This window comes from Leiobunum rupestre, chromosome 7, assembly GCF_980474605.1.
Source record: "Leiobunum rupestre chromosome 7, qqLeiRupe1.1.hap1, whole genome shotgun sequence".
NCBI lineage: Eukaryota > Metazoa > Arthropoda > Arachnida > Opiliones > Sclerosomatidae > Leiobunum > Leiobunum rupestre.
The window spans coordinates 29810196-29822231 of record NC_143390.1 but is presented as its reverse complement, the minus strand read 5'-3'; the positions used below and the strand labels follow the sequence as shown (position 1 = coordinate 29822231).

At 37.5% G+C, this 12036-nt stretch overlaps 1 protein-coding gene across 1 annotated transcript in view; it reads left to right on the top strand.

The window, feature by feature from the left end:
• LOC149936013 (uncharacterized) overlaps window positions 1-11439 on the top strand; it is a 95850-nt gene extending 84411 nt beyond the window's left edge. The window contains exon 2 of the mRNA XM_090181106.1: window positions 10414-11439. The gene's annotated coding sequence lies outside the window, so the exon portion shown is untranslated. The remainder of the gene's footprint in view (window positions 1-10413) is intronic.
• The last annotated feature ends 597 nt before the right edge of the window (window positions 11440-12036 follow it).

Below are 12036 nucleotides of genomic sequence, written 5' to 3'. Positions count from 1 at the left end.
TACTATTTGGTATTTGATTAGCTAACTGGGCCCGTTTTTTCATTTAGAAGTATTCATACAAACTATTTAACGTTTTAAATATTCGATTTAGTATTAGGTAACAAATGTTTTTTTAGTTTAGAGTAAAATTTCTACGTTTCAGATTGTTGGCTCCACCTGGTAAGACGTCGGTTAGTTAGTTCTAATGGTAAACTAATCTTATCTCTTGTCAAATATATATCGGTCTATACAGGTCCGTCGAGAGCGGGCCCAGGCCCGGTGAAATATAAATTCCGGGCCCAAAAAAGGGACGTTAATACTAGAGATAAATATACTTTTTCGGGGAGAAGTATACATTGTTTGTTCAAACCCGGGCCCGCAGGCTGCGTGGGCCCCGATATTTTGTACAAGCATCCCCCTTCCCTCGTCGGGCCTGGTTCCTAAGCAGACGATCTTTAAGCGTGGCTTACATGTCCTTGAATCTTTTATTGTTAAAAATAAGATAAAACCTTTTTTATATTTGTACCGGGTTTAAGAGAAGAAAAAAGCGATACGTTTAAATTTCTATAAAAAGATTTCTTGAAAAATGTCAAGTTTGAAGACATTTTTCCGTATCTTCTTTGTGACTCGCCTCGCATCCAAAAAAAAACCCTCGAACTGGACCGAAGAAAACTTTACCCCGGGTTCTAAAGATAAATAAAACCAGGGTTCATTGAAGAGATGAAAGGCTGACCCCATATTATTCTCTACGTACAGTTCTTACACGCGCGAAAAAAAACGCCCTAGAAACGTTCTAGTTTTTATTATTTGTATTTCTAGTTCTTTTCTGGTGGAATCAAAAATTGTCCGAGAAATTGGAAATTTGAGTTTTTCTGATGGACTTTTCCTCCAGATCGGCGACGTTTGGGTGGGGTCCCTTCGAAATATCCGTTAGCGGAAAAAGAATAAACACCATTCCTGATCCCTTTAATGTTTAACCGAAGTTACCGAGACATTCTCCGTGTCAATTGTCAGGGACAGACTGTACCGTCTCCCCACCCTTGACCGAGATGTCCTTCGAGTATCGCGTTCTTGGGTGGCGTGAATAAAGATCCCCTAAGAGGGCGGCTTCCCAGTCGAACGGAGTAGCCCCCACACCATTATATTTTTCTCTCTCCCCTTCGATACGTTAGGCTAAAAAAATAAGACGTTTTGACTGCTCGGATCCAAAGAAATATATAAAAAAGTCAAGAATAAAATCGGTTCGAAAAGCGACTCCGGCATGCACACAGACACACATAGAAATCCATTTATTTCTTGGGAAGACCCCGGCTATGTTTATCCATAGGCTTGACTTGGTGATTTTATTTTATTTTTGTGTGCGCTTTTCATTGGCGAAGGCTGCAGGGCGGTGGCCTCGATGCTTTTTCTTCTCGTACAATTTAAGGCTTTATTTCCCCGTACGTTACGTAATAGCATCGTGTTACTCGTTTGCTGGCAGTGTGCAATAACTGGTGGCTTTACCGGGGAGTCGGGGTCCGGCTCTTGCAACCCATAAGGGCGGTGGCGCACTGGGAGATGTTAGCCGTGATCAAATCAAATTCGGTCAGGTAGGGGATGGAAACTGAGTTTCGGCTCAGGCTAACGGAGAAGGGCCAGGCATCCTATCACCTCGGCGGATTTGGTGGCCTGCTGTGGATCGGTGGGTCTCCGTATAAGGCGATGTGGCCCTGTTCCCCGGTCTTGTGGGGCCCACCGGGATCTCCGGTGCCACCTGTGCTGGGTTACGCTGAGCCGCAGTGTTCCCGTCGTTCCCCTTTAGGTGCCATTTCTAACGGGCTTTGCCTAACCAAAATATTTTGACTATTTCCAAAAAACCAAATTTTTTAGTTAAAAACTTGAGGAGGGGGGGACAGGGGCCTGAGAACGCTTACCTGGGGCCCAAAAATAATAGCGCCGGCCTTGCCTTACCTACGTAAGTAGGGTGCTGGTTTCCGATGGTAAAGCATCCGCTCTTATTGCAACTGCTGTGTGCGAAGTGAGGGGTTGGTCGTCCCATTGTTGCGTATTCTGCTGGGTTGAGTGGCTGGCGTCGAAGGTGAGACCGTCAGCGGTAGGGTTCTCTCCTTGGCTGTTCTGTCACCTGTCCGGGTTGTGGACGCTGGCGTAGGGCATTATGATGAGGACCTCCGGTGCACTCTGTTTGGGGTACAACGCGCTACAAATCTGATACACATGTTTCTCGTTAGGTAATACCGTCTGTGTGTTTTTAGAACGTAATCATGTTTGAATGTAGGTCGTTATACGCGACATTTAACCACGATAATGAACCGGAATGGGCCAATTAAGTTCATTATGTCGTTTAAAATGACGCGAAATGAACGCGGGGAGGACTCAACCCAAATCTACTTGTCCAATTTAGTCGGATTAGCAACATGACTGGCTTCTAAGGCGTATAGTAGTGTCCAAATCTGATCTCCGGCATCGCTGTACGGAAAAGAGTCCATTAGTGGTACACGTCACGGGTACACCACGTTATCAATTAAGCCTAATGTAGCTTCAATGTTTTGATCCCAAAAGTGTCCGCCCCAAAAAAGTCGCGTACCTAATATTACATATTTATTTTCTTCTTGGGCCGTTGTTCTAGTAAAAGATCCCCCGGGGAAATAAAGTTCGATTAGGACGGCGAAACACACACGGAGCCGCTGACTTCCAAGTTTAAATATGAAAAAGGATGGTCCTCCGAAGAAGAACGCCGGGTTCCACCCTTCATTTGATGACTATCGGAATTTACACTCCAAAGTATAACCCCGAAGCGACACTCCGTAACCGCGTCCTTACTGACTTAAGTTACTGACCTAACTTTACCCCCGTTTCCGAGCTTCGATCCCGCTCTCAGTCGAGACTAGTTCGGGGTATAGGAGGAGTCTGAGGGCCTCTCCCATAATATAATAATCGAAGGAAAAGATGAGAAACATTTTTCTTGGAGCTAACCTTTAGTTCCAGCCAAGGTCCCCGTAGGGCGCCACCGTCGAGAAATAATAACTCGCTGGGATCGTCGTAAAAAAAAACCCTCGAAGGATAATAAGCGCGTCCTCTACACCGCGGCGCCCTAATACGCTCTTTACGCGGGAGGAACTAATATGACCACCAGAGGGGGCTGGTCGTCGACTGGGATGGCCAATTTACCACCTACGAGCGGGACCCATCGCGAAAAGGCGCGACGTAACCAATGACTCTCTTTTTAAGGAAGAAGGGACGTTTAAAAATAATTACCGTTTTTGTATTTAGGTCAAATCCATCTTTCATACCCCACCCTTCATCCGAAGGAACCAAATGGCTTTACCAGAGTCCAAATTTGATTCACACCCGACATAAATTTTAATGAGTAGTCCAGCAGGTCCCCTCCCCACTTTTTCTCCTTTCGTCCATCAAATGAAAGAGTTCTCGTATCACCGGGAAACAAACATTTAGAGCGTTACAGGTTCTAATACTTTTACAACAAGTATCCGTGGTTCTGCGGTAGAACGCTCACCTGTCGTAAAGGAGGGCTCGGGTTCGAATCTCAGCCTAAGAAAATATTATACTACACCCAATGGCAAAAAGAGGGAGTTTTTGGAAAAATCTTTTCCCTGATTCTAAGAAACTGCGTACGCAGCGATAACACTTTGCTCCGAAAATGCGAACGCGTTCGCAGCTCAGACAGACAGACCCACAGACAGACAGACAGACACGGTGGTTGTATAACCCCTCCTAGGGTACAAAGTCCCCTTGGAGAGGTAAAAAGCGACAAAAGACTCAAAAGTGTGCCGGAATCAGCTAGTTGCGCGAATAAGGCCCCCGCAGAGCCCGCAATGCAGGAGGGCCACACTGCCGTGCAAAGCGCAAAAGCATTAACGACCAAATTTTCGATTTACTGATTTTGGTTTTATTTCACCTTATTTCATACGTTAAATTCCATTTTGAACTAATTTTAGAATTTAAAATTTTTGTTCTTAGAGAAATGACTTGTTGCAAACCGCATTATTTTGGGTTTTAAGACATAAATAGTTCAACATATATGTGGTAAAAAGCATTGTTTTAATGGTATTTCTGAAATATCGTTTGGCCTGTAAATTGTTTAGTACGAGAATATAATTAGAGTTGAAAAATCTAAGTCTACTTGAAAGAAGTAAGTTGGGTTATCTTAAGGCAAAGAAAGTTTGAATTTCGCGGGTTTTCTCCATATTTTGGTTTTGGTCGTTAATGCTTTTGTGCTTTGCACGGCAGCACAGGGCTTCAGGGGGCCCCTAAATTCCTATCAAATAATACATAATCGCGTGTCTAAGCTACGCTACTGTGCCGGATCATAATATTTTCCACCGAGAGCTTGTAAAAAGAGTGTGTAGGACATTAAATACGTCCTCAAAATTTTAGCAACCCCAGCGTCACCAAGTGTGGAGTTTTAACACGTATCTCTTTGCGCGAGTAATATTAATATTAACAGGGTGACCAGAATTCCTTTATTTCCTATATTTTCCTATATTTTTAATGCCTTCCTATAATTTCCTTTATTCTAACCTATTTTCCTATATTTTCCTATAATTTCACGGTCTTTTGAAAACGAATGAACTTTTTTTGTACGTGTCATCATCTAGTGTAAATACTGCCATTTTCGAACAAAATCTTGAAATGTACAAGCTTTGTAAATCCGCTAAGTGATCCAATAATGCAAGAAAGCAGTGTACAAAACATTATCAATATTCCAGGTGATTAGAGTCGAAGTATACCGATATGCAACAATTACCTTATTATTTTTTCCCATATTTTTCTAAGCCTATTTAGTTTCCTATAATTCGCCTATTTTATATTTAGCCTATTTAACTTCCTATATTTTCCTAAAATTCGCCTATTTAGTTTCCTATATTTTCCTATAATTCGCCCCTAAAATTCCTATTTTTCCTATAAAATTTTCAAAGCTTTTCCCTGGTCACCCTGTATTAATAATAATAATAATAGTAATATTTATTTCGCAAAGAAAAACCATTACAGGCAACCACGGAGGCATAGCCTTTACATGCTGGATCACAACACGTATAGTCATATAAATATCCGTGAAAACAATTGAAATCAAACTAAATTAAAGACGAGAGAAATTCGTGCCAAGACAAATTAGCCCATATACCAAAGATAATGCTTCCAGTCATGTTGTTGGCTAGCATTCAGTAGATATTTCAAAAGGCGCAAAGGTAGGGTTGACACACGTTTGGGTCGCTTGGCGGGGAAAAAATAAATATTCACTAATTTATTACAAGATGAATTACTTCTATAGTGAGTTGCAGGCTAAGAAAGACAAAATATATAGTACAGTTGGCGCAAGGATACCTCAGATCATTTCCGGCCAGTCGACCGCGCGTAATTTAAATTTGACCACTTTACGGTCAATTTCAAATTTCGTGAGTTTCATCGTTTTTTCGCGCCATCTAGGAACCGAAATTGGAATCTATTTTTTAATTTCATGTTGTCACGAATTTAATTACTGAATACAGCTAAAGAAGGTTCGATAATAGAAGCTCCAAATATTTTAAATAGCCCAAGAGGTTACTATAAAAAGCATGATAAAGGTTTATTGTTAACAAGTAAAGAGAAAAATATAATTTTAAACGTCTATAGCTCATTAAGACAACGTTACCCCCAAGAAAGCGTGGTAACTATTTTAAAAAAAACTGCTGATTTAACTGGTAAGACGTAGAAATAAATTTACAAAAATAAATAATTATACATACTATTTTAAATTTAAGAATTATAGGAATGCCTTATCTTTTAAATTTGCTCGCCACCACAATTATGAAATTAAAAAATAAAGATTCCAATTTCGAACTCTAGATGGCGCTAAAAGACGACAAAAAGAGCAAAATTCGAATTTGACCGTAAAATGGCCAAATTCAAATTTCGCGCGGTGGAATGACCGGAAACGATCTGAGGCATCCTTGTGCCGATTGTACTATATATTTTGTCTTTCTTAGCCTGCAACTCACTATAACACAAATTAAAGCGATATTTTATGTAAAAATTATAAATAAATAGTAATTTATTTTCCAAGGTTTAACTTCTGTAATGCAAAATTAATATTTTTCGTGTTTTTAGATAGGCCTAGTTGATTTTTTTTACGTTTCAGACTGCTACCGCTATCTGATAAGATTTCGTCTATTTATAGGGTTGTAAGTCGGAAAATTTTCCGGAAAATGACCTATGCCTTTTTTCCGGAAAAGATTCCGTATTTTTCCGAAAAAATGAAAAAAAGTTTTCATTCCATGATTAATTTAAAATAAATTTAACCACTATTGCACAGTAAAAACATATTTATTTAATGGCTTAATTTTATTTTAAATTAGTTTATGTACAGGAAGTCCGTTCACAAATAATTTCCATGATTAGTCTAATATTTCTTGCAAATTTAAATAAAGCGGAATTTTCACCTCATTTTGTCGAATCTAAAAGTAAAACTAAACCTCTAGACTAGCTTTAAACTGATTAACAATGTAACACTATTAATGTTTTGTAGTATGTTTACTGTTATTTGACATTTTATATTGATAAAAAGTTAAATGAAAAGAGACTTAAAACGGTTTGAAAATTCACAATTTATTTATTTATAAATAAATAAATAAAATGTCAATTTTAAAACCGTTTTAAGTCTCTTTTCATTTAGTTTTTCACAATGTGCTTCTCTTCACTTCGATAAAAAGTTAAATTACTTTTTAAGGGTTTTTAATTTTTTATGTTTCAATTTTTTATCTTTCCTGATAATTTTCTGGAACTTTTTCCGCATTTTACTTTTCCTGAAAATTAACAACAGTAGGTATTTAAAATGCATCCTCTAATGGCGTTTCCCATGTGAAATGATCTTATACTTCACCTAATCTCTGACTGAACCTATGTTTCATTCAATTTCTACCTAGCTACAATGCACGAATAACCGTACCTTTAGATTGAGGTCATCTTGATTTACAAGATAGTCATTCGACTTGAACATTTCCCCTCTCGCAACTCTTGGGTATAAAGATGGTTTTCCATTCATATATGTTATTTTCAATTCGAAATGGAAAATAGTAAAAGACCTCATTTCTGTTTTTGCGCTCCCAGACCCCCGCTTAGCCAGCTTATATTTTTTTTTACGTCCATTGATTCCCAAATACATTCTAAAACAAGACAAATACAACAATGATAAACGACTCGATAAAATAAATACGAAGATTCGGATCGTTAATTCAAAAATCTCGCCCCTTGTTCATTTTCGTCTTTCTTCTTGCCGCTCGATATCCTCGAAAACAATACGGATTTTTTCGGCACGAAATAGGAGGAAAAAAATATATAATATTGTTTATAGTTGCGCCGTTAGATGGCACTAGTCGCGTGACAGTCCATAAAATAAAGTTAAGTAGCACTTTGAGTCGTGGAAACCGTCACCCAGCCTGCCAGATGAGAAAATATAAAATGGTCACTTTTTACGATCCGACATTTACCGTCTGTAGAGAGATAAGAAAAGCGAATTTTGGCCCAACTGTGGTTCTTTCTCCGGAACAGTCGAGAGCGGAGAATGGGGTACAGTCTACGCCGTTACTTTAGTCCCAAATATCAAACCGGGCCTTTCACGCGAAAGCGGCATTACACGAAATGGATCTTAGGGACTTTTGAGAATGAACCTCGAGATTCTATTTCTAATGACTGCTCTCTCCAATTTTCAGGCCAACTATTTCGATATCAAAATGTACGATATCCTATAAGGGGGGCTTTTCCTTCGATCATTGGTGGGTGGTATCACGTTTTCTGACTCCTATCGTATTATATACGCCGTGCATTTTTACCTTTCCGAGGGGACTTTGTACCCTAGGAGGGGTTATACAACCACCGTGTCTGTCTGTCTGTGGGTATGTCGGTCTGAGCTGCGAACGCGTTCGCATTTTCGGAGCAAAGTGTAATCGCTGCGTACGCAGTTTCTTAAAATCAGGGAAAAGGTTTTTCCAAAAACGCGCTCTTTTTGCCATTGGGTGTAGTATAATATATTCTTAGGCTGAGATTCGAACCCGAGCTCTCCTGTACGACAGGTGAGCGTTCTACCGCAGAACCACGGATACAGTTACGCTTTATTGAAAATTAAAAACTCCTCCGAGGAGAGGTATATTTTGGCTTGCCAACTTGTTTTATTATTATTGTTTTGAAAGCCCGCAGCGAGATATTGGACGCTGATAGCGAAGCATCTATAATACATTTCTTTGTTCATTTTCGGTGTAAATTCTTCTTTGCTTTTAGTTGGGGAATGTTTTTCATTGTAGTTGTTGTTGTGTCACTGGTATTTTCTCGTTTATGTGTGAGGGGTTTTTATTCATTCAGCGCGGGCCCGATATTCATCACCGCTATTTTTTATTCTTATTTCGGGCCCTTCGCGAGAAGAAAATAGATTTCTTGGTTTTTTGTTTTATAAGAAGGCCCGGAATTTTAGACCATTGGTCAATTCTAAATGACGCACTCGACAAATCATTTTTTGGATATTTCGAACTGGGCTCTCTGTCCATCATATATTGGTACGAGCTGATAATAGAAAGTTTCGTTGGATAAAAAAATGCCGTAAATGAGATAATTTAGTTTTTGCTTTTAACACACAATCCAAGGGATTTGTGTGTATTGGTTTCACGTACAGTGTAGCCGATGCCGTCGATACCACCGATGCCGCCGTGTCGTACATATCTCTTTACTAGTTAGGGTTATAAATTTCAACGACGTCTATTTCGACGCTACATTTACCGGCCTCGGTATCCCAATATATATATTTTTTAAATCTGAGCCCAAGAAGTTAATCATTTTTCCATTTAAGTAGTTTTTCGCGATTTTTGACTTCAAATTTACATAACGTTTTTAAATTAAGTGAGATTTAAGTGAGATTTCTGGACAATTCGTGCTATTGTGATATTTGAATTTCGTGCCAATTGATACAGGCGCCATCTAACTCAAAAAAACATGGCTACCTTATTTCCAAAACCAGGTAACTCGAAAATTTCGGTTTGTCTAAAAATTAATTTATGTGAACGTGTTCGCGTTTCGCTACCTTAGATTAGATTCCTCTTGGGTTTATTAAGTTAATGTACAAGATGATTGAAAATTGTTCAAATTTACAAATTTAAATTTAATATTTAAAATATAGTTATAGGGATAATGTCCGTGAAATATTACTTAAGACGTGATTTCTTTGTAAATGAGATGTTCGGACGACGACCGCCCTATTTTTTTATTATTTCTTTAAGTTGAAAAGTCCTTCTCTTTCGTTTTTGTTACTGTTCTTGGTTTTTCTCCTCCATTAGTTAAAGTTATACGACGGTAGATTTTGCAGGATGGAAAAAAAATGAAACAGAATCTCGTAGGCACAACGTAAAAATGAAATTACCCATTGCGTTTTTCGATTAGAATGCCTGTAGGGACCACTTTAGCTCTTTTGAAAAACCAATCAATCTTTAGTATTCGCTCTGTTCTCGAAACATATACTTCTTTAGCAGTACATTTTTTTCCGCACACTCGATGGATCGTCGGTGTTGGTTTATTTTTTACTGTCTCCAGTCATTAATTATTGTTGAGTTTACTATTCAAGTGAAGCTTCATTTGCGAAAACCAAAACATAATGATTGTACGTTGAACAGATTGATACACGAGTGAAAAAGGGTGAAGTGTATTTACAAGGGTAACGCCATTGGAGATCGATTTTTAAATACACCAAGGGCTCCCAGATGGCGCCAGTATTCTGAATCGTCGAAATTTCAAACCATCTAAACATTGCAAAACAAATATTTATTTTTTCGTGGTTTTTTGCGTGGAATTTTTATAAGTTGCACTTTTGTTTATAGTTTTTACGAATCGTCGAAATTTAAAATCATCTAAACATAACAAAACAAATATTTATTTTTTCGTGGTTTTGGCGTTAAGTTGAACTTTTGATTATAGTTTTTACATAAAACATCGGTAAAATAAAGTTATAGATTTGTAAGCATTTTTTAAATCAGGCTATTCCAAGCTTCTTAAACGATTTCTAAAATAACCTAGAAAATCAAGAAAATTAAAACTCATTGCCAATTCAGGAAATTGTTTTTTAGTTTTCCGAAATATAATTATTCAAATGTTGACTATTATTTGCAAATCAATTTAATAAATATAAGTTAGAAAATAAGAAATAAATTATCTATTTGATACTAAACTCAATTTGATACACGTGACAATAAAATATAACTAATAGACTTAATATAGCATCAAAATTCATTAAATTCCCAAACATTTCAGCGACTACGTTTCATTTCTTTCTTTTGCATTAGTAAAAATATTCTTTAAACAAAGAATTAAGGTTTGGGCATGGGGTGGAAGCAAAAAGGAATTCGTAGGTAGATTTGACTCGTATATTTGATGTTCTTTTTTTCTATTCCTTCTCTCTAGTATTATTCATTTCGCGGGGAAAAAAGGAATGGAAGTGTAGGAAAAGGAATGGAAGTGTAGGAAAAGGAACCGGTGGAATCAGAAGGCGAGCACCTGCGAAAGCCCCGTTGAAAATGTATGAAGCTGGAAAGATATCTTGAATCAAACTGGAGCTAGAATGCAAAATACGAAGAACGAAGGAAAAGTTTTTTCTATCTCAACGTTCCTGGACGAAATGGATTATTGTTTGAGTCGACGAGGAAGCAACTTGGTAGCGAATTCGATGGCGGGGAAACCTACTTTTCGCCACACGTTAACCTTTCTTTTGAGATGAAATGAAAAAAATCCGAATACCTTAACGGTATACGAGAAAAGAATTTTTATCCGGAATTATTTCTTTGAGAGAAACCACGTATTTTAAGGAATTTCGTTAAGTATTCGCGTACTCATAATATACCGCAAACCGCTTAACTTAAATAACGTTCCTCTTTAAGAAACGTAATGGCGCATTGATGAAAAATCCTTTGCCTTACCATATTAACCGACACGCTATGTTTGGAAACAATTAAAAAAAAAGTATAACGGGATAAACAAATATTAACATAACCTTTCATGTCAATTTGTATTGTGTACTATTGATAGTGCGTTTTTTGTAAACGATATTATTTTTGTATCATGATTATCGACTCGGTGCGTTTATTGAGTTGTGACGCGTAATGTTAGGAGGCACTTATCTTATATGACGGGCGTCAAAATGACGCTATTCGCTTCCGCTTACGTAATCTCACTGACGTGTTGTGACTCTAACAAAGCTCAAAAGATTGAAAACAACTATTTCTTCGACGCGCTTTTTTCAACCAAAACTAGAAATTTAAATTTAATTTACGGATAGAATTTACTTTAATTAATTAAATTGTTAATTTTGATTACATACGGTAGAAACGACCCAATTTCTGTTAAATGTAATTTCCAGTATACTAGAACGAGTAACTATTTCGAATCAAAATGTATAGTAAAAACTTGATCATTTTTATATAATAAATCTAATTGCTTTAAAATATTTAATGGATGAAATGTTTAATTGTCGGCGATGGTTGGAAATAGCGCGTTAGATTCCGAATACGCTATACACGCGAAACAATTAATTTATTCACGGATAGTAGATTTTAGAGGATCGGTAAAAAGCCTGGTTTTTAGCCCCCGTAAACCAATCACACGAAGGGAGTCGTCCCAGGTTATTTGAAAAAAAAAAAACAAGTATCGCTAAGAGTGGACGATACTGTTCGAAAAAAGAAAAAAGATAAACACGAAGTACATTTTTACGCCAAAAGGTATTTTTTCACGTTTTTATAGATTAAATATGATATACTAAATATCAGTTGATAGTTTTTATTGAATTAAAACACCAAAATTAGAAATTACTAAAATATAAAGCGCAAAAAATTACGTAACAATATCAACCGCGTTAGATTGCCATTTTGAAATTTTAAGATCACGTGCTACAAACGACCTTGCAAGACTCCCTCGGAGTCTCTCGAGCTGATTGATACGCGGGGAGAAATAAAATGCACTGTGGAAGGGTATCGAAAACCTGTCCTCTTAATTTACTGTCCCTGATTTATTTACGGCTTTTACAATACCTAC